This window comes from Mus musculus, chromosome 1 (genome assembly GCF_000001635.26).
Source record: "Mus musculus strain C57BL/6J chromosome 1, GRCm38.p6 C57BL/6J".
NCBI lineage: Eukaryota > Metazoa > Chordata > Mammalia > Rodentia > Muridae > Mus > Mus musculus.
Genome location: NC_000067.6, coordinates 191,926,343 through 191,948,041, shown reverse-complemented (window position 1 = coordinate 191,948,041; position 21,699 = coordinate 191,926,343). Strand labels below are relative to the sequence as shown.

Below are 21,699 nucleotides of genomic sequence, written 5' to 3'. Positions count from 1 at the left end.
GCTGGAGACTCAGGTCCAGCAGACTACACCCGTGTGCAGCTCTGTCACCTAGGTGAGTGTGAGGCGGTCATGAACGAGAACAGCAAGGAGAGCTTAGAGAGGCAACGGAGGTGCTAAGAGGGCATCAGGTGTTGCTAGTGCTTTTTTACCTCACCCGTCACGTGAGGCTCTGGGGATACAGAGTGTGAAGCAGTAAGCAACACGGACTAGAAGGAAGACTCTTGGGTTTCTGACTGGAAACAGTTGGAACAAACCAAGCATGGTTAATATCTTTAAGAGGTGTTTAAACAAAAGGCACTTGGTGGGAAAGTTGCTTCAGGATCCCGAGTTTCACAGCAAGAGGTCAGGCAAAGCAGAGACAAAGGAGAGGACTGGAGAGGAGAGCCCGGAGTCCTCCCCTAGAGGGACAGGAGAGCCTCCTGACTGTTGTTCATCTTTAGCTGCAGTGGGGAGGTCCTGGAGGATGTAACGCCACAACAAATGTTCAGCAGGCACTGAGCACAAACACACCAGCACGCCTCCCCATGCCTTATTCCATCAGTTTAGATAGAAGTGGGAACAGAACCGAGCAGTGGAGGCGCACGCCTTTAATCCCAGCACTTGGGTGGCAGAGGCAGGCAGATTTCTGAGTTCAAGACGAGCCTGGTCTACAGAGTGAGTTCCAGAACAGCCAGAGGTATACAGAGAAACCCGGTCTCGAGAGGAGGAGGTGGGGGAGAGGGAGGGGAGGAGGAGGAGAAGGAGAAGGAAGAAAGAAGAAGAAGAAAAAAGTGGGAACAGGCTCTCCAGACCTAGACACACTTCCTTCTCTGGTCCAGGGCCTGCCTTCCAGGTCATAGAACTGCACTCTCATCTCTGCTGGGTCCCTTGAGTGGTGTGGGCTCTGGGAGCAGGGCAAGTAAATCCACTTGGAGGGTGAGACTCCTCAACCCCACCCTTTAGCCATGCGCCCCCAGCTGGGCTAGAGGCAATGCCAATTGTGTGTATATGTACACAGCTTTTACCTCTTCCCCCACTCTGGGGAGGCAGATAAGAAACACCAGTGCTGGGGGGGGGGGTGTCCTACAGCCAGAAAGGAGGGAAGTCTAGGTTGGAAAACAGTCTGAAGTCCAAAGTCCTGGTCCGTTTGTAGGGACCATACTTATCATAAACAAACAAATAGCAACTGAGTCCTGACACCAGCTTGAATTTTAGATAAACAAGGAATACTTTTAAAGAATCTATGGCCCCGAAATATCGTACAGGAAGTTAATAATAAAAACAACACCTTATTTGTCTGATAATGTATGTCTAGGCGGTGCCTTACATTTCTCACGTTTCTCCCGGCAGTCCTGCATCTCAGCTACTCTGTGATTCTACTGTCCCTAAGACCTCAAACCTCCTGAACTATTGGGAAAACCAGAAGCCAAGGCTAAAGGGAGCTGTAAATGTTCCCACCGGCTCCTGGCTCAAGCAGAGACTTGACTTGAAGGTCAGCTGGCCTTTCCTTTTCCAGGAATTAGGCAAAGGGATCTTCCCCTGGGGGCTGATTTCACCAGGACACAGATGCGACCCTCCTCCGCCCAAGTACACCCTGGTAGGAGGAGCAGCCTCAAGGCCAAGAAGTCCCCACCCAGAATCAGCTTCCTCCACCACACCCTAGTACTGAGAAACCCCCACCACCCCCCAAGCTCATGCCCCAAGGCACTCTGGGCCTTTCCGCACGCTGTTATTTGGATACAGAGCCTGCCTCGAACACCCTGGCTGGACCTACCGGGCAGAGCACAGGGTTCCAGGTCTCAGACACACAGGGCAGTTTTTTTTTTTTTAAAGTATATCTCAGATATTACAATTTTCACTGGGTCCAAGGAGTTACCTCAGCTGCTGTTAGCGACTAGAGAGTGTGGACTGTCACGTCCTCACAGACACTGCTGGCCTCTGGGGCACAGGGTGGGAAGGGAAAGAGAGTGAGCTGTGGTCTTCAAACCTGTTCTCTTGTGTCCAGCTTACAGACACAAGGCCAGTGGCCCAGCCCGCTCCTCAGCCTGCCCTGGCCACCTGCAAGCCCCCAAGGGACTGGAGCACCACAAAGACTTCACCCTCCATCCTCACACTACCTCTAAACTGTGACCCCGCCCCCATCTTCTCCCAACATTAGCTCTCCCCGTGAGACCCACAGATGGGCCACAGAGGCTCCATGACGGTTGCTCAGGTCTAGACACATTTGTTCAGACTGCTTCCAGAGGGATTGTGGGAAACTGACCAGGGAGGTCAGCAGTGACCCAGGAAGGTAGGGCAGGGACTGCAGGGAGTTCGGGATCCCTCCCTGGCCTGTGAAGAATACTGTCTTCTGCTGCGAAAGCTCCTCCACACCGCGGCAGGAGTCCTAGGCCTGGCCCAGGCTTGTGCTCAGTAGATGCCTACCAAAACCAATGGGGAGTCTTAGTACGTCTACCTCCCTACTGAGATGTAGAGGTCACAGTACAATGTCACTGAACTTTGCCTCCTTTTCACCAGGTCTCAGATACTTGACAAAGTCCGTGTGCTCCTGGTACCCGGCTCACTTCTCTGGGCACCCACCGTATGAGTTCTTGCCTTCAGCCATTGCCCAGGTGGCTTAGACCTTGGTGTCAAGGCCTTTGAACTGGGTGGGCATGCACCCAGGTCTGGGGCAGGCATTACAGAAATAGTTTCATCATTTCGCTCATTAGAGTCCCTATCTTAGAGCCTAGACTAACACTGAGTAGAGCTGTTCCTCCTCCTGTAGGCTGAAGGTTACTGTGCTCCATAGCTATTAGACCTGACTCCCTGCTTCCTTCCTAGGGTGGGTCTTTCTCATGGATGACCACAGAAATAGAAGCAAGGCTTCATCAGGTCGGTCCCTCTGGCTACACTCACACCACACTGCCCGAGGGACTATGCCTCACTTAACATGTCTCCACATGAGTGACCACAAACTCAGACCCCACTCGAATACACAGTTTCTGCACTCACACCCACGTTCATCTCACACCTGCTTACATTCTCCCACCCATCACACACCCATACCCTTACCTGACACACTCCCTCTCTACAGAAGGGGTAAAGCAGCTAGCTCATAGACTTTTGTAGTCCCCTGCTGTCCCCAGATCAGGAGCCTGTGAGCAGCGGGTGCCCCATGCATTGAACACTCTCTTCTAGCCTGGTATACAGAAGCCTGGCAGGCAGGCAAGAGGGCAGTGACTTCTGGGATAGTGAGGACTACCTCGAGAGACCCCAACCAAAGGAATAACAACAAACCTTTTCTCCTTAACCTTTAGAAAGTTAGCACCAGGTCGGGCAGTGGTGGCGCACGCCTTTAATCCCAGCAGTCCTGAGGCAGAGGCAGGTGGATTTCTGAGTTCGAGGCCAGCCTGGTCTACAGAGTTAGTTCCAGGACAGCCAGAGCTATACAGAGAAACCCTGTCTCGACAAACAAACAAAAAATAATAAAATAAAAAATAAATAAAATAGAAAGTTAGCACCATCCCCTTCTCAACTCCTACATCCTTTTAATTCCTCAATAATCTCATGGCAAATAGAGCCCCACAGCTCATCAACACCCCCAAAGTTCCAGAGCTAAGGAGGGCCACCGTAAGCAGGCTGGACAGGACACAAGATTTCTCATGCCCGCCATCTCTAACTGCGTCTGGGTTTGTGAGGCTGGAAACCCTCCAGGGAGTATGAAGGGACCTTGGAGCATGAAGGAACCTTGTGCTCAGAGGTGTGGATATCTTGGCATCCAGACACATTTGTGGGGTCTGGGCCTGAGCTGTTCACATCTGACCTCCAAAACCTTGTCCAGCAGTGTGCCCTGCCCACTGGCCTCAGTTTGGGGTCTTACTCAGCTCTCATCCATTCCCCTGCCTCTGCCTAGGACTCTCTCTGATTCTGCAGGTCTTTGTAAGCCTTCCTGGTACCCACCTCTTAGACCTGTCGGCTCCCTAAGTGGCTTTGCTGAAGTCCTTGTCTTGCCTGACAGCTTATGACAGGCAGGGCCTTTCAGAAATCCCTTCTGAGAAGCCATGCTCAGATGGCAGAGGGCAGGTCGGGGAGGTAAAACAGCTCACCTAAGTGAAAGAGGAGTATGGTGGGGGGGGGGTGGTGTCTGAAGTGTGAGCAGAGAGAGAACAAAGCTGGGGTGGCAAGGACAGGATGGTTTCCCTCCCGGAGGAAGTGACAAACTTCCTGCACTGTGATAATGTCTGTGCCAGGAGCTAAGGGGCAGAGATCGTCCTTCGGTCTCCCCAGGAGAATCCTCAGAGATGAGGGGCTTTTGTTTTATTTTGAGACAGTGGTCTCTCTATATCGCCCTGGCTGACCCCGAACTCAGAGGCCAACTGCCTCTGCTTCCCAAGTGCTGGGATTAAAGGCATGTGCCACTATGCCCAGCTAGGGATGAGTGTCTTTACTGAGGTGAGGAAGACACCCACATGACCCTTTACAGGATGGCCCATGGCCAAGGGGGTGCACCCCACTCCCAGTGTACAGGTGTGTGCCTCCTCAGCACAGCACCAAAGCAGGGTGAACCTACCTTGCCTGCCTCACTCTAGAAGACCGAGTTCAGCAGGCATGGAAGTCAGGTGGGAAGGGCCCAGGGTTAGCAAACCCATTGTGCCCTCTCTGTTCACTTAGAACATTGACCATTGTGCACTTGACCCACATTCCTTTCCTTTCCATGGGTCCTCATCCCTAACCACTGCCCAGCACACTCCAGTGTGTACTGCTGTCTTCCTCCAAGGGACCTGCCTGTCTTTACCTCTGTGGTAAAAACAGAGCTTATTCACTCTTCCGGTCAGCCCAGGTGCTTGCCGCCTGTGAAGCCTGTCAAGTCCTGGCCTGATGAGTCTAGCCTGTTGCTAGTTCTTGGAAGTGCCCCCTGCCTGCTGCTACACTGTGCACGGACAAGAGTGTCTCCTGTATGCTTCTTCCTGGGATGCAAACAAGCCTCATTGCTCCGACTTTTACCACAATCTTGGTTTTTTGAGACAGGGTTTCTCTGTATAGCCCTGGCTGTCCTGGAGCTCACTTTGTAGACCAGGCTGGCCTCGAACTCAGAAATCCCCCTGCCTCTGCCTCCCGAGTGCTCTGGATTAAAGGCATGAGCCACCACACCTGGCTCCACCATCTTATTTTTAATCATCATCACTGTTGGGTGAGTCCTCCCACAGACAGTGTTGGCTGCCACACGCTGCTTCCTGCACACAGCTTACAGGATACCTGTTGGGCATGGTTGTGTGGGTACCTTGTTTCTCTTTGCTATCCCTGTCTGGACAACCTGGTTGGCCCTATGACTCAGCTGTTGTGAGCAGAGCTCAGGTAACACTGACACACAAGTGTCTCTGATACCTTGGCTTGTAGTCTTGGGGTAAACACCAACTCCCCCTTTCATCTCAAAGTGGAGGGATGCAGGCAGAGGACAGCAAAGGCAGCAGGCAGGGGTTCTGCAACTGAAAGACCCCCGACGTGGGTAGTCAATCAATCTGAGGAGACCCTCTCAAGGACCAGCGAGACCACGATTCGGATGCAAACAGCAAGAGGCTTTATTGGGAACACGGGTACCCGGGCGACGCAGTCTATCGGAGGACTGGCGCGCCGAGTGTGGAGTTTTTACCCTTTTTATAGGGCTGGGGCTGGGGAGCAAAAAGCGCGGTTACAGAAGCGAGAAGCGAGCTGGTTGGTTAGTTCGAATAAGGCTTGGGGTATTTCTCGGTCATTTGGGGAAACTGAGGTGGGACTTTTTAGTTCTAAACAATGTCTATTTTCAAGAAATGGGTATGGGAGGGGTACGAGGAAAGGGTCTAATGAAGGTTCAACAATGGGCACACACCTGGTCAGAACATTGGCAGACACACAGGTTTAAGGAGTGGCCAGAGCACTGTGCACCTCTATTTTTCTAAATCAGTGAAGCTAGTTCTGCTAACACTGACGTCTGAGAGCCATCTGTTCTTGGCCCTGAGCCGGGGCCCAGGTGCTTGACCACCGATATTTGGCCCCTGTCTCAGTATTATTCAGCCTTAATCTTTAACTGTTAATCTTTAACTGAACTTTCTTGTAACTTTTGAGAACTCAGCTCTGGTACTTTTTCATGCCTTGCAAAATGGCGTTACTGCAGCTAGCTTGCTAAGCCTGATGGTGGGGTCTTTCATTCCCCCCTCTTTCTGGAAACTGAATAAAATCTTTTATTCACGTGATTCCACTTTTTCTGGATCTATTGATTTGAGTTGGTGATACTGTTGGGTCAAAACCAGGGCCTGCACTACCGAAATTCTGTCTTTTACAAACTGGACCAAGCGGTTGAGAATACAGGGTCCGAAGAGTAGGATTAATAAAAGTATTATCAAGGGGCCCATAATGGTGGATATTAAGGTCGTGAACCATGGGGACCTGTTAAACAGTCCTTCAAACCACCCTTGTCCTGATTCGAACAATTTTTGTCTCTGGTTCAACCTTTTTCTTAGCTTTGCCATGCTATCTCTTACTACGCCAGTGTGGTCCGCGTAGAAACAGCATTCTTCTTTTAGGGCAGCACATAATCCTCCTTCTTTTAGGAACAGTAGATCTAATCCCCTCCGGTTCTGTAGGACCACCTCAGACAACGAGGTCAGAGACTTTTCTAGGGCACTGACTGACTTTTTTAAAGCCCCAAGGTCTGTATGTATGGCTGCCTGGAGCTGCTCGAATTGTTTGGTGGCCACTAGGGCTGTAGTCCCGGTTCCTACTCCTGCAGCTATGCCGCCCATAGTAAGTCCTCCCAACAGCAGGGCCAGAGTTAATGACACCGGCTCTCTTTTATATTTGGTTTTTTTCTCAAACTGGCCATAAACATAACCAGGGGAGTGGTAGGTCACCTTTGGCCAGAGCTCAACCAGGACACAGTAATCGGTGGTGAGGTCGAGTACAGTGGTAGATAGGCAGGGAGTGAGCCCGGTGTTGCAAGCCCAAATGGTCCCGGCGGGAGCAGCCAGATAGTAGGACCCGTCGCTCGTCTTCTGGGTGGTATTACACAGGGCCTGATGGGTTTTGGGAACTGCTCCTACGCAGAGTCCCTGTCCGGTCACTTCGGACAGGGTCAGCTTGTGTTGGGAGGCCACGGAGCAGTTAGCTGGGGCAGAGGTATGGTTGGAATAAGTACCTAGGACGGCAACCCCTTCGTAGTAGGGGGGTCCCGCTACCAGACACAACCAGCACTCTTGGGTTTTGTCAGGACTGGTGAGGTTGAGAGCTTGGTAGGCTCTATTTACCAGGTTTAGCAGCCTGTCTCCCGTCCCAGGTTGTTGAGAAGGTGGGGCAGTCTCAGGGACTATAGAGGCTGCGCCTGGAGGAGGAGGCTGAGGAGGCCTGGGGAGCATGATCTGCACGGGTCGGGAGGGGGGTAACTGGTCAGTGATCACGGGATTAGGCCCAATGGGGACGCGGGGCCCTATATTGAGGACCTGGCGGGTCAAAGAGAACCGGGTCACCGGGTCGGTCCCTGTGGATCGGTACAGTCTTAGTCCCCATACTTTGGGGCCATCTCAGCTGGCCTTTTTGCCCGCGTCAGTGAATTTCAGGACTAGGGGATTGCATCGACCCCCCGGTGTGGCGCCCTTGATGTCACTGGAGACCGCTGAGGAATCATAACAGGGGCCCTGATTCCGAGGGGTGTTTCCTCGCTTAAGGGAAATTAGGTCCCATGATGATGATGGCTTCCAGTATGCCTGTCCAGTGGTCTCACAGCCCCATTTGCCACAGTAGCCCTCTCTCGGCCCTCTACACCCTGTTGGTACAGTATGCCCGGGGCAAACATAGAAGTCAAATGTTCTTGCCCTTTTTCTTCCCCCGGGAGTGCGACACCCGAGTCCAGTCTCATCCCAGTCGTCCCCTATTAAATCGCACAAGTCAAAGTACAGTTTAGGAAAGGCATCGGTCATTGTCCCCAGGAGGGAGGTAGCATTAGCTGTTTGTCCTGTCATTAAGTTGGTAACTCTCCAAGTAACATTGAAGACCTGATGAGGGCTGTCATGTTGTACTGATACTCCTGCCCTTATTAAGATCCCCAGGACTATTAGGGGGCCCCACGGGTTAATCTTATCTTTAAGGGGTTTTGAGAGCGCTGGACCTTTCATGTCGGTCCTGATGCTGTTCCGGCCGGAGGGGTTGTCGCCGCTTTTACGTGAGCGGCGTGGATCCACGCAGCGATGCCGTCTACTTTGAGAGCGGTGGGGGTGGTCAGCAGGACGGTGTAGGGTCCTTTCTAGCGAGGTTCCAAGTTCTTAGTCTGGTGCCGGCGTACCCACACGGTGTCGCCGACACGGAAGGGGTGTGGTATCACTGGCTGGTCCAGCTGGTCCTGATAGGCAGCGGCCAGTGGCTTCCAGACCTCTCGTTGTACTGCTTGGAGGGCCTGTAAGTGAGCTTGGAGAGAGGGGCTATTAGTAAACTTTGACATTTCAGGATCATGGAAATTAACAAGGGGCGGGGGCGCCCCATACAGGATTTCATACGGAGTGAGTCCATGGGGGCCCGGAGTGTTGCGGGCTCGGTAGAGGGCTAAGGGAAGTAGGAGTACCCAGTCTCTAGTGCCAGTTGCAAGCGTTAATTTGGTCAAAGTCTCCTTGATTGTCCTATTTATTCTTTCTACCTGACCTGAACTCTGGGGTCTGTAAGCACAATGTAGTTTCCAATCAATCCCCAGTAGCTTGGCCACCGACTGACTTACCTGGGAGACGAAGGCAGGCCCATTATCAGTCCCCAACACTTGGGGCATTCCAAACCTTGGAAATATTTCTTCCAGAAGTTTCTTGGTCACTATTTTGGCAGTCTCATGTTTGGTTGGGAAGGCTTTAACCCAGCCAGAGAACGTGTCCACGAATACCAGGAGATACTTGTACCCATACAGTCCGGGCTTCACTTCAGTAAAGTCAATTTTCCAATGGGTGCCTGGTCGATGTCCTCTTACTCGTGTTCCGGCCCTGATCTTAGTCTTACTGGCATTTACTTGGACACAGGCTTGGCATGATTCCGCCACCTCGTGGAGGATCTTATCTTTATTTAGCATGTAATAGGGGCTTTCTTTCCTGTCTAGAAGTGCCCTCATCTTCTGATAGCTAAGGTGGGTGAGCTGGTGAAGGAAGTCTAATAATTTAAAGGTGAACTGGTCAGGCATCACAGGTTTACCTTGCAGGACCCAATATTTTTTCTCTCTATCATATGTGGCTCCCAACTCTTGTAGGTTCTTTATATCTGTCTCAGTATAATGGAAGAAGTCTGGAGTGTACGGGGTTGAGGTCTCTATGAGAAGTGAGGAGGCCTTTGTGTCAGTCCCCATGGCTGCTTCCCGGGCTGCCTGGTCCGCCATTTGGTTGCCTTTAGCTTCAGCACTATTGCCTTTCTGATGTCCTGGGCAGTGAATTATACTGAGTCTTTTGGGCAGAAAGAGAGCTTTCAGTAAGGCCAAGATTTCGCCCTTGTTCTTGATCTCCTTGCCTTCTGAGGTGAGCAACCCACGTCTCCTATATATTTTTTCATGGACATGGGCGGTAGCAAAGGCATAGCGGCTATCAGTATAAACATTTAGCTTCTTACCTTCTGCCATCTTTAGGGCCTGGGTGAGTGCTATTAGTTCAGCTCGCTGGGCGGATGTCCCGGCTGGCAACGCCTTGGCCCAGATTACCTCGGTCTCGGTGGTCACCGCTGCTCCAGCCCTACGTTGTCCCTCTTGCAGGAAGCTGCTTCCATCTGTATACCAGGTGTGGTCGGCGTCTGGGAGGGGCTGGTCCGTGAGGTCTGGTCTGGTTCCGTGTGTCTCGGCCAAGATCTCGAGGCAGTCATGGTGAGGCTCTTTCCCCGGTAGGGGGAGCAACGTAGCCGGGTTTAGGGCTACCACCGGTCCGAACTGGACCCGGTCCGTATCTAGGAGCATCGCCTGATAGTGGGTCATGCGGGCGTTGGATAGCCAGCGGTCAGGGGGTTGCTTGACTAGTGCCTCTACTGCATGGGGGGCCAGGATGACTAGCGGCTGTCCCATGGTTAGCTTGCCTGCATCTTTTGTCAGAACGGCAATGGCTGCTACCATCCGTAGGCAAGGGGGCCACCCAGCTGCCACTGGGTCTAGCTTTTTGGACAGGTAGGCCACCGGCCGACGCCAAGGTCCCAGTTTTTGCGTTAGGACGCCTTTGGCGTAGCCCTGCTTCTCGTCAACAAAGAGTTCAAAGGGCTTAGTCAAATCTGGCAATCCCAGGGCTGGGGCAGTTAGAAGAGCCTGTTTGATTTCTTGATAGGCCTTTTGCTGGTCTGGGCCCCAATTAAACAGAGTCCCCGTTTTGGTGAGAGGGTACAAGGGGGCTGCCATTTCTGCAAACCCAGGGATCCAGAGGCGACAGAAGCCTGCCGTCCCTAGGAACTCTCTTAGTTGTCGAGGGGTCTTCGGAGTAGGCTGTCCCATCACAGTCTCTTTTCTGGCCTCAGTCAGCCATCTCTGACCCTCTTTTAGAAGATACCCCAGATACTTGACCTGTTTCTGGCAAATTTGGGCTTTCTTGGCCGAGGCCCGATACCCGAGGTTCCCTAGGGTTTGTAACAGGGCCCGAGTACCTTGTTGGCAGTCGAGCTCAGAAGTGGCGGCCAGCAGTAAGTCATCCACGTACTGTAGCAGGATCAAGTCTGGGTGCTGGATCCGGAAGTCTGCTAGGTCTCTGTGCAGTGCCTCATCAAACAGGGTGGGACTGTTTTTGAAACCCTGTGGGAGTCTGGTCCAGGTCAATTGTCCTGAGATTCCCATCTCTGGATCTCTCCACTCAAAGGCGAAGAGAGGCTGACTGGTGGGGTGGAGTCTCAGGCAGAAAAAGGCATCCTTTAAATCAAGCACAGTGTACCACTGGTGGGACGGTGGGAGCCCGCTCAAGAGGTTGTAAGGGTTGGGCACGGTGGGGTGGATGTCTTCCACCCGCTTGTTGACTTCTCTCAGATCCTGGACAGGCCTATAATCATTAGTCCCTGGTTTCTTAACGGGTAGCAGGGGCGTGTTCCAGGGGGACTGGCAGGGTACCAGTATTCCCTGGTCCAACAGTCTCTGTATGTGGGGCTTGATCCCCAGTCTGGCTTCTTGTGACATGGGGTATTGTTTTATGGACACGGGGGTAGAGGTTGCCTTCAGAGGTATGATCAGAGGAGCTTGGCGAACTGCCAGTCCCATGCCCCCGGTTTCCGCCCAGACCTGGGGAAAATCAGAAAGCCAGGTGGACCCTAGAGAAACATCCGGCTCTTTTGAGGTCTCATGTAGCCGATACTCATCTTCTATGTTTAGGGTCAGCACTTGCAGGGGCAGTCCCATTGGTCCCATAACCTGAGCTCCTGATCCCTCGAAGTGGATTTGGGCTTTTAGTTTAGTCAGCAAGTCTCTTCCTAGCAGAGGATAGGGGCAGTCTGGTACATGGAGGAAAGAGTGGGTGACCTTACCGGTAGCTAGATGTACTTTGCGATCCGTGGTCCAGCGATACCGCTTTCCTCCAGTAGCCCCTTGGACCCAGGCAGCCTTGTCACTTAGGGGTCCAGGATTTTGGGTCAGCACGGAGTGTTGGGCCCCAGTATCTACCAGGAAGGTGACGGGTTGCCCCCCGACTTTGAGGGTTATCCTGGGTTCAGGGGGGGGCTCCTGACCCTGACCTCCCTAGTCACCTAAGGTTAGGAGGGAGGTCTGGGGCCTCAGTCCTCGGGGCCCTCGTGGCTTCTTTGGGCAGTCCTTAGCCCAGTGTCCCTTTTCTTTGCAGTAGGCGCATTGGTCCTTATCAAGTTGGGGCCTCCTCCGCTCTCCCCCCTGTCTATCCTGTCTCTGACCAATAACTACAGTGGCCAAGAGCTTGCTCATCTCTCTATGTCTTCTGCGGTCCCTTTCTTTCTCTCTCTGCTCATCCTCTGCCCTACGGCGTTCTTCTTTTTCCTCTGTTTCTCTCTTGATACGTTCCTTTCTTTCTTCCGGGGTTTCTCGCTTATTAAAGATCTTTTCAGCTTCCCTTACTAAGTCTCCTAAGGTCTTGCTCTTTAAACCTTCTAACCGCTCTAACTTTCGCCCGATATCCGGGGCAGACTGCCAGATGAATGACATAGACACATTGGTTTCTTGCCCTGGGTCCTCAGGGTCATAAGGAGTGTACCTGCGATAGGCCTCTTTGAGTCTCTCTAAAAAGGCTGAGGGAGACTCATTAGGTCCCTGGGTTATCCCTTTTACCTTGGCCAAATTGGTGGGACTTCTGCCCGCGTTCTGGAGACCCGCTAAGAGCAACTGGCGATAGAGGACTAGGTGGTTCCTACCTTCTGTAGTGGTGTAATCCCAACCGGGGCGTTCAAGGGGAAAAGCAGCATTGACTTCATTAGGCAACTGAGTGGGGCGTCCATCATTGCCCCGGACTGCCTTTCTAGCCTCTAGGAGCACCCGCTGCTTTTCTTCTCCGGTCAGCAGGGTCCCCAACAACTGCTGACAGTCGTCCCAGGTGGGCTGGTGGGTGATGAGGACGGACTCAATCAAGGCCGTCAATTTACCTGGATCTTCAGAAAAGGAAGGGTTATTATTTTTCCAATTGTATAAATCCGAAGAGGAAAACGGCCAATACTGAAGCTGGCCATCTCCCCCCATGCGGAGTGGAAATGCCTGGGAGGTGGTGGAGTCCACTGCGGGAGGGTCTCTCCTTCCCCGCAGTCGAGACACCATGGGAGAAGGGGGGGAAACCTCGGAGGTGGTGGCCGCCTCTTCTTCGTCGTTTTCCCTGGCAGAGGAGGAGGGTTGTGCTCTGTACGGCGGGGGGTCCTCTGTGAGAAGGTCAATGAGGGGTCCGCCGCTATCAGGGAGAACCTGGGGCTTAGGAGGTTTGGACTTTATAGAGGGGGTAAGGGCAGGGTAAAGGGCAGATCGGGACGGAGGTTGCGCAGAAGGACCGGGCGGGAGGACGGGAGCTGTCGGCAAGGGAGGAAGTTTAGGAGACACAAACGGTTTGACCCACGGAGGGGGGTCATAGGCAAGTGCCTCCCAGGTGACGATATATGGGACCTGATCCGGGTGTCCGTGGGGACCAGGACAAAACACTCTAGACTTAACCTGAGAGATAATACTTAAATTGAAAGTACCATCCTGAGGCCATCCCACATTGAAAGTTGGCCATTCAGCGGAACAGAAGGTAATCCAGCGCCTCTTCCTGACATCCACAGACTGGTTGGATGCAATGCGCTGGACAGCGCCCCAGTGCTGCAAGGTTAAACTCAGAGGGGTAGTTACGGTCTGTCCCATGATCTCGAAAACACTTAAAGACAGAAGAAAACTAACGAAGAACAAAAGAACAACAAACAAATCAGACGCGCGGCGCGGCTTCGGCGTAAAACCGAAAGCAAAAATTCAGACGGGGGCGGGAAGTGTCTCTGTCTCTCGTCCCCCAACAAAGCCACGTACAGTGGCGGAGCTCCAAAAAGTCCGACTCGGGTAGGTTAACTGATACAGAATGGGCCACAAAACGGGCCCCCGAGGCCGCTGGGACGTCTCCCAGGGGCTGCGGCCGGGAATACGAACTCGTCAGTTCTTCCGCGGAACCGCCAGATACAGATCTAGTTAGCTAACTAGTACAGACGCAGGCGCAAACATTGGATGCCGGCACAAACACGCACGAAGACAGAGACAGACACGAAACGACCGCTGGCCAGCTTACCTCCCGGCGGGGGGTCGGTGGTCCCTGGGCAGGGGTCTCCAAATCTCGGTGGGACCTCCAAATGAAAGACCCCCGACGTGGGTAGTCAATCAATCTGAGGAGACCCTCTCAAGGACCAGCGAGACCACGATTCGGATGCAAACAGCAAGAGGCTTTATTGGGAACACGGGTACCCGGGCGACGCAGTCTATCGGAGGACTGGCGCGCCGAGTGTGGAGTTTTTACCCTTTTTATAGGGCTGGGGCTGGGGAGCAAAAAGCGCGGTTACAGAAGCGAGAAGCGAGCTGGTTGGTTAGTTCGAATAAGGCTTGGGGTATTTCTCGGTCATTTGGGGAAACTGAGGTGGGACTTTTTAGTTCTAAACAATGTCTATTTTCAAGAAATGGGTATGGGAGGGGTACGAGGAAAGGGTCTAATGAAGGTTCAACAATGGGCACACACCTGGTCAGAACATTGGCAGACACACAGGTTTAAGGAGTGGCCAGAGCACTGTGCACCTCTATTTTTCTAAATCAGTGAAGCTAGTTCTGCTAACACTGACGTCTGAGAGCCATCTGTTCTTGGCCCTGAGCCGGGGCCCAGGTGCTTGACCACCGATATTTGGCCCCTGTCTCAGTATTATTCAGCCTTAATCTTTAACTGTTAATCTTTAACTGAACTTTCTTGTAACTTTTGAGAACTCAGCTCTGGTACTTTTTCATGCCTTGCAAAATGGCGTTACTGCAGCTAGCTTGCTAAGCCTGATGGTGGGGTCTTTCACAACATCCTGCGTTAACTCCTCCGGTCTCATCAGAGCAATCTCTCCCGTGGCTTTCAGAACACCAACTCCCTTTTGCCTCCTTCTCTTGACTTCCTGACAGGGTGGAGTTCCAGGCTCAGCCTTGACCTTGTCCTGTCTATAGCTGTACTATTGGGATGTCTCTCACCCTCTACAGAATCAGCCCCCACCCTTCACATTCCCAGCTCAGATCTATGACTGGCAGACTCTGATCCTGCTTCATCCTGCCAGGGGAGCCCCAAGTCTCACATGGTTGGATCTCCTCAGCACACAAATCATACTCTTCTCCCCCGTCTCCACTGAGAATCCCTCCCAATCCTGTTCACCCCTCTTCTCTGTCCCCACTGAAGGGTGCTCCATCTTCTCAGTTCACAGACTCCTTATTCTAAAGGAATATTCTAAATCCAATCCATCCAGAAACCATATAGCTGTCCCCTCAGCTATATACAAGAGTCCTCTCTGCTCCAAGCTGCTGTCCCCTTACCCAGCATCACTTGGGACTCTCAGCTGTACCTTCTGATTTAGCTTCCTGCTCTCTCCTTCTGCTCCTCAGACACACAGGCTTCTGTCTCTGTATCTTCAGCCTCTGCCTGGATGACTTTCCTGGGAACCCACAGGACCAGGCTACCCTAACTGCCCAGTCTAGATTGCAGCTTTCACCGATCTAGGCCACACCTCACTTAGACCCTTTAGGACCTAATTTATTCATGTCTAGTAGACATTCTTTACTGCCTGCCAACTCCACTAGAAGCAGCCCAAGGTCAGGGATATTTGTCCCAAGCATCTAGCACATAGTAAGTCTTCAACAAACACTGGCTGAATGAAAGACCCAGCTACTTACTTCCCTCCCCTCTCCTTACTAGAACTTTACGAGGCCATGTCTAGGAGGCTGGCTAGGTAGATATGCGATGTTTTCTTAGCCCAGTGACCTGGGAACAAGGAAAAGAAGGGCTTAGAAAGCCAGGAAGCTGCATGGGCACGTTTGCCTGTTCCCAGTAACAAAAATAAGAGCCAGCTGTGAATTCTGTGGACCTTGCTGTGACTTTGGATGGAGTGGACCCCTCCTTATGCACTGCTCTCCTGTCCCAAACACAAGAGACCCAGCAGAGCTTGTCCATCCGGCCTTCACAACCCCCAGCCTAGAGCGTGCCCCACCTACTGCCCCCGGCCAGTTTCCTCCCTTTTACTCCCTGATGCTTCTCCAAACATCTGCAGGAGCTTCCACTCAAAGAACATCAAAGAACACCTGCTTTGATCTGAGCCACTATGGGCAACTTAAATAGCCCCAGACAGACAGACAGATGGACGGACAGACTGACAGGAACTGCTCTGGAGGCTATGGGCTTCCTGCAAATCCTAGCTCCTCTCACAGGGAGCTCTGCAGATGAGAAGTCTCCACACTCTCAGGACTTTCATTCTCTCATCGGAAGGAGAGAGATGCTGCTGCCTTTGGGGGTTGTCTGGAGATGGTATGTGTAGGAGCTCAGCTACTGCACCCCATCCCCAGGCCTCGAACTGAAGGAATCCTCACAGAGAGTCCATCACCCTGGGCTACCACGTTGGTGGTAGGACTGGGCCTCCAGAACTGCTGCCATATTCCTGCCTCTGAGTGGCAGACAGAGGGGATGGCATGTGACCAGTAAGGACCCTTGAAGCAATCCTAAATTCTTACTGGGAAATTAATGACATTTATTAGTTTAAAGGACACCAGTTAACATTCTAGAAACCTGTGAGGCTCACCTGTGAAAACCCTTTAGAGTGTGTGTGTATGAGGTGTGGGGTGTGTGGGGGGGGAGGATGGGGGCGGGGAGGATGGGGGCGGGATTCTGACAGCCAAGCACCCTGGGACCAAACCTGGATTTAACAGGAAACTCTAGAATACACACCGGATGTGCAAGGTTTGCCTCACCCCCTTCATTACACACTGGTGGTGTGGAATGTCATGATATGTTGTCACCTCTGGGTCCCCAGCACCAGGAAACAGTGTCAGGTGAACTGTAAGTGAGGGCGGGATGCAGCAGTGGACATCATCTACAGAGAGGCCTCCGTGCAGCTTGGCATTGTACCATATTGTTGTTACCCAGGGAGCCCTGGAACTTGTGTCTTGGTAGATTCATCCACATGTCTGTGGTAAAAGCCATCATATCTGGGAGTCAGCAATCAACGCTCCCAAATGTCAGAGAGAGAGAGAGAGAGAGAGAGAGAGAGAGAGAAGGGAAGGAAGGAAGGAAGGAAGGAAGGAAGGAAGGAAGGAAGGAAGGAAGGAAGGAAGGACAGATGTGTCCTCTGTTGCTGTGTACCAGGGCCAAGCCCCCTCCCTTTGCACAGCCTAACTTCTGCTCCTTGCAGTCCCAGGCTGCATTTCCATGCAGACTCATACCTTTGCATCGACAGTCTCCATGAAATAGACTAGAGTCCTGAAGTTTTCATTCCATTGGAGTAATTCTAAAGATTCACTAAATCTCTGAATCTTCCTTTCCTCTACTTCATAGGAAGCTGATTTCGACAAATGCCTTTTTAAATTACACCAATGTTCTCAAAGAGAGAGCACTGGTGCAGGTCAATGCTGGTGAATGGCTTCAGCATCTAAATGGTACCATGGGTCTTACCTTTGTGTTAAATTGTGTGTGTGTGTGTCTAGCTTTCTGGACCACCTGTGACCAACCCAGTGTGCTTAACTCCTTGTGCTTTCACAACAGCCTTTGATGGTCCTCACTAGGAACCCAGGGGACATTTTCCATAACAGGCACTTTCCTGGGCCACAGAAAGCAAAATGATCCAGAGCTAGCCTGGTATGTGGGAAGACTGGAAGATAAAGGGTCTAATTCACCTATTTCAACCATTTACAAGATAAAAGAGTCAGGGTAGGGACAGACCAGCTCTGTAAATTCTATGTAGATTGCACTAGACTTCCTTTGTTGGCTCACCGATCCACCCTTCCACTACACCCTCTCCAGGAGGTGGAATGATGTCCTATCCACCCGTATTAAGTGCCATTGCAATAGGCTCTCTCTCTCTCTCTCTCTCTCTCTCTCTCTGTCAGAGGGCACACAGACAGACAGACAGACAGACAGTGTGGGGCAATGGTCGGAGCAGGGGATGGTTTTTACTTTTCCCAGGCACTGGAGATGTGGTTAGAAAGCTTTCCCAGTGTTCTGAGTTTTGGACTCATAAATTGTCGGCTCTGGGGACACTAGGTGCTTCTCTTGGGACATTGTAGCTATTGCTTCAGAGAACGAAGCCTCTGGCTCTCCAGCCCTCCCTGCCTCTTTCACCTCCTACTGGGGAGTGGGGGTGGGGTTGGGGTTGCAGGCCCTGACTCAGATCTCCCTCACAGAGAGCAACGCAGACAAGAATATAAAAAGCAGTGCACGTTTATCACAATGGAGCCTGGCATAGAAGCCTGGGGTTTCCACCCCCAGAAGGAAAAACTGCCTGCCTTTGGGCTACCATGTTGGAAGGAAGCCTCAATTCCACAGGGAGACCGTGTGTGCCAGATAACAGCAACAGCAACAGAGCCAGAATCTGAACAACTCTGGCTTAGACACCGAGCATGGGAGTTAGGATGTGTCCAGAGGATTCCGTCTGAGAATCTAAGCCGTCCAAGTCATGTAGGCTGAGGCCAGAGATACTGGATGGACCACGAATAAGCCATCCCTGTGATGCCGTCTTCAAGTTCCTATCCATAGCAAAACGTCTACGGTTTTTATTCACCCTCAGACCAGAACAGCCCTTAGGAAGCTCAGAGCAGAAGGATGAAAAGCAGGACTCTGGGGGAAGAGCAATTCAAAGTGGAATCTAACCATTCAACAGAGAGGGTTACCCCAGAAGGTTTCTCAGGCGCAGAAGTATTTAACACAGGGTTTCAGATCCGGAGAGATCCACTGGAAGGACTTAACAGACGTCAGCCAAGCACCTGTACCTTTTAAATCTGTCACCAGCTTCCAGGGAGTTAGGAAGTTGCCAGAAAGGCAGGAAACTCCTCAGACTCAACTTAGGGGGATGGGCTAGGCAGATCTGTGACCCTCTCTGAAGCTGAGGGTCAGGTCCAACTGTCCTGATGGAAAAATCATAGTGTTATTTCATTCCTCCTTCAGAACCTCTGGGAGGCATCTGTTGATTGTGGAAACTTGACCGGCAAACAGTTTTAGGAAATAAAGTCCCAGGCTTTTTATGGTGAAGAAATGGACGTCGGCAACTAGCAATCAAAACTCAGCATTCCCGACCTTCCCTTCTCCGGCCTCCTCCCTATCAAAGGGCTTGCCCTCCACCTCCCAGGACACTCTGTCCCTGATTATTAGACTTGTCACTTCCTGTCTTGTTTTTGTTTCCTGCTGTTGCGGTAAAGCACTCAGACCAAAGCAGCTTTCAGCTCACAGTTCCAGGTATGGTCCATCACAGCGGAGAAGTCACACAGGACCTTAGGGGAGCTGGTCACGTGGCAGCCATAATCAGAGTAGAGGACAAAGAATAGCCTCAGACCTGTGCTCCTTCTCTCCATTCTTACACAGTCCTGGATCCCAGTCAAGGACTGTCGCTACCCACATTAGGGTGCATCTTCCCACCTCAATTATGCAATCAAGGTGACACCACTGCCACCTCCCACCCACCCGGAACAGGCCCTTGCTCCCAAGAGAGTCTGGAGTTTGTTCACTACACTAGCAGAATCCCAACCCCTCATCTTCACACCCTCCACTTCCTACCTTCCAAGGTCACTCGCTCTGGGTCCCCAGCTCCAACAATCCTTCAGTTCCTCAAGATCTCCCCTCCTCTCTGCCTTCCCTCGGCCCTTCTCACCCAGGTTAGATGTCTCCTCATTGGCCTGATAACCTTCTGTGGAGCTCTAGTCCCAATTTCTGTTCTTGCTTCACTCTTCCAGAAAAACAAAAACCTTAGCCACCTTGGTTAAATCGACCTGACCCACGCTTCCAAAGTCTTCCTATTTCTGCAAGGACCACGTTCACCTCCGTACCCCTGCTAGCAAGTCTGGGTGTGGGAGTGCAAAAAGTGCAGAGCCATGCATGTCTAACTCCTCCCAGCTGGTCACGAGGAAACCTGAGATCTCTGCCTACCAAGGAAGGTTGGAGTTGGCTTCCTCTCAAGCTTTGCCACCAGGACTGACTGAGCCTCTGCTATCCTCTCCATCCCCCACTCCTGCTGTTTACCTGCTTGGATGCTCACCTGTGCTCTGCTCCCACAAAGCAGTGTGGGAGGGGCGTTTAATTTTTAAATAAGCACGGGGAGTGTGTCAATACTGGATTCATAACCCTCCAGTCAGCAGAGGGAGAGCCAGCCTGTGCCTAGCCCTTCTTCCAGCCTGTGCCCTCTCTCTCCCACTTTGGCCACAGCCTCTCCGGTGCAGTTCTCCTCGGATGTCCGACAGGTTCTTGTTTCTGGGGCACCTTACAGCAAGGCTTCCTTTGCTCACCCTTCCACTTTCACCACCACCCCCCTCCAGCCCCGCCACTGAGTGTGTCAGGCCATCCTGCTATGTAATTGTGCTCATCTCTCTCTCCTGGCTTCACCTGGAAGATGGTCGGTACCCAGAGCAATACCCAGTTCAGGCAGGTTGGGTTCTATCTGCCGCGTTCCTCCCGCGACTGTTGTGAAGTGAGGCAGAGGTGTGGGCAGAAGCCTGGCCAGCAGGCCCTGTCAGTCTTGCTACAGATCTGGAGGAGGGTTGACACCTCCACAGTTGTGTCTAGAACAGCAGCGCACCACTGGAGAGGGGCGGGGTGTATTGTGGGTGAGGTAAGTGGCTCCGGACACTCCACTACAGTGGTGACTCTGGCCTTATGGGCTGCCGTCTGGAGAATTCTGAAGACTTGTTTTGCGGAAAGTTCTTTCCTTCTTTGAGGAGCACTGGGAGAAGTTTTTGGACCACAAAGGTCGCTGTGTTTTTGCAAGACTCAGTTCCCCATGGGCCTATAATTATGGATAATCGGCTCTGTGCTCTGAGTCAGCTGCTGCACCAAACCCTACACAGGTTGCAGGGTGCTGCCTCTCTCTGAGCATCTGCAGGAACTGGCCCCACCATGCAGAGGCTTGCCTGCCCAGATTGCTTCTGAATACAATAGTCACCTTTCCTCTCTCCATCCTGGACAGATTTCAGCAGCAATCAAGGCCAAGGCCAAAGGGCTTCTCCATCCCCCAGATGGTAGGAGAGGAGCCACCCTGGCACAGGGAGGGCATAGAGTGCCAAGCGGGGATCAGAGGGACCTGCAGGTGCTCTTGCAATGGAGCCACCTGGTTGTTCACAGCCCTAAAGTGCCTCTCACCCTTACTCAGCTACCCAAACAACCAGAATAATTATTCAGCATCTTTGTCCTGCAGGGCCCACATCTTGCCTTTGCCTTCTGCACATTCCTTGAGTGTTCTAGAAACTGCTGGCAGGAACAGTGGGGGCCCATTTCAACTAACTTGACAAGTCAAGCCAAAGCAGAAATACCTTTCAAGGGCCCCTCCCTCTGACACAGCTGGACTCGATTTGCACAGGGTAATAAGTAAGTCCCACTTCAGCCAATATTCACTATTTCACTCAGCTAAGCAGGAGATGTGGGGATCACAGCTCTGGAGGAAGAGTGCCCCGTGCCCAGGTACTCAGGGTTAGGATTCTTTCCCACCTTCTTACAGGCAATGCAGCATTCCTGACAGCCCTGCCCCCCACCCCCACCCCCCAGGACTGACACTGGTACCCTTGCCATGCACACACCTCCTCCCAAGCCTGCCTGGGCCAGAGGCTGCTGGGACAACGATGTTAGCTACTGAAGACTACAGGGCAGTCCTAGGTCAGGCACCCAGTGAGTGTGCTGGGGGCAGAGGAGACTCAGAGGCAGCTCGCAGACAGAACATGCTCCACACAAGAGAATCTGCTATACAGAGTGTGTCCCTGTCTGCCCTGAGGTGTATACCCCCAGCGCTCAGGCTCAGCCCTGCACTACCTCCACTCTTAAGCAAGGTTCTCTTTACCTAGTTCCCACTTGTGAGAGACTAAAAATAATGAACTTGATCCATTGGTCAGTGAGTTCACTTATACGGGAAGAAAATGTCTATGTTGGGGGAGAAGGAAGAAGAAAATGGAGCAGGAAGATGCTAACATCTGGGCTCCTCCTCATTGTCCAGCTTGGGGAAAGTGTCCCAGCACCTAAGCATGGACTAAGAAAGATATGGGCTTAAATCCCAAGTTTCCCTGTACTGACGGTGTTTTGCAAATAGTTGTGTGCATGTGTGGGTTCAAAGGCAACTTACAAC

General features: G+C 52.2%; 1 long non-coding RNA gene and 1 pseudogene across 1 annotated transcript; both read right to left on the bottom strand.

Moving 5' to 3' along the window:
• Positions 1-6,179: 6,179 nt before the first annotated feature.
• Positions 6,180-14,152, bottom strand: Gm39743 (annotated as a pseudogene).
• A 3,654-nt stretch (positions 14,153-17,806) lies between these two features.
• Positions 17,807-19,472, bottom strand: Gm39742. The gene is made up of 2 exons (XR_865890.1): positions 19,246-19,472; positions 17,807-18,878 (listed from the first exon to the last, which is right to left on the bottom strand). It is a non-coding gene; the product is annotated as a predicted gene, 39742 (long non-coding RNA).
• Between the last annotated feature and the right edge of the window lie 2,227 nt (positions 19,473-21,699).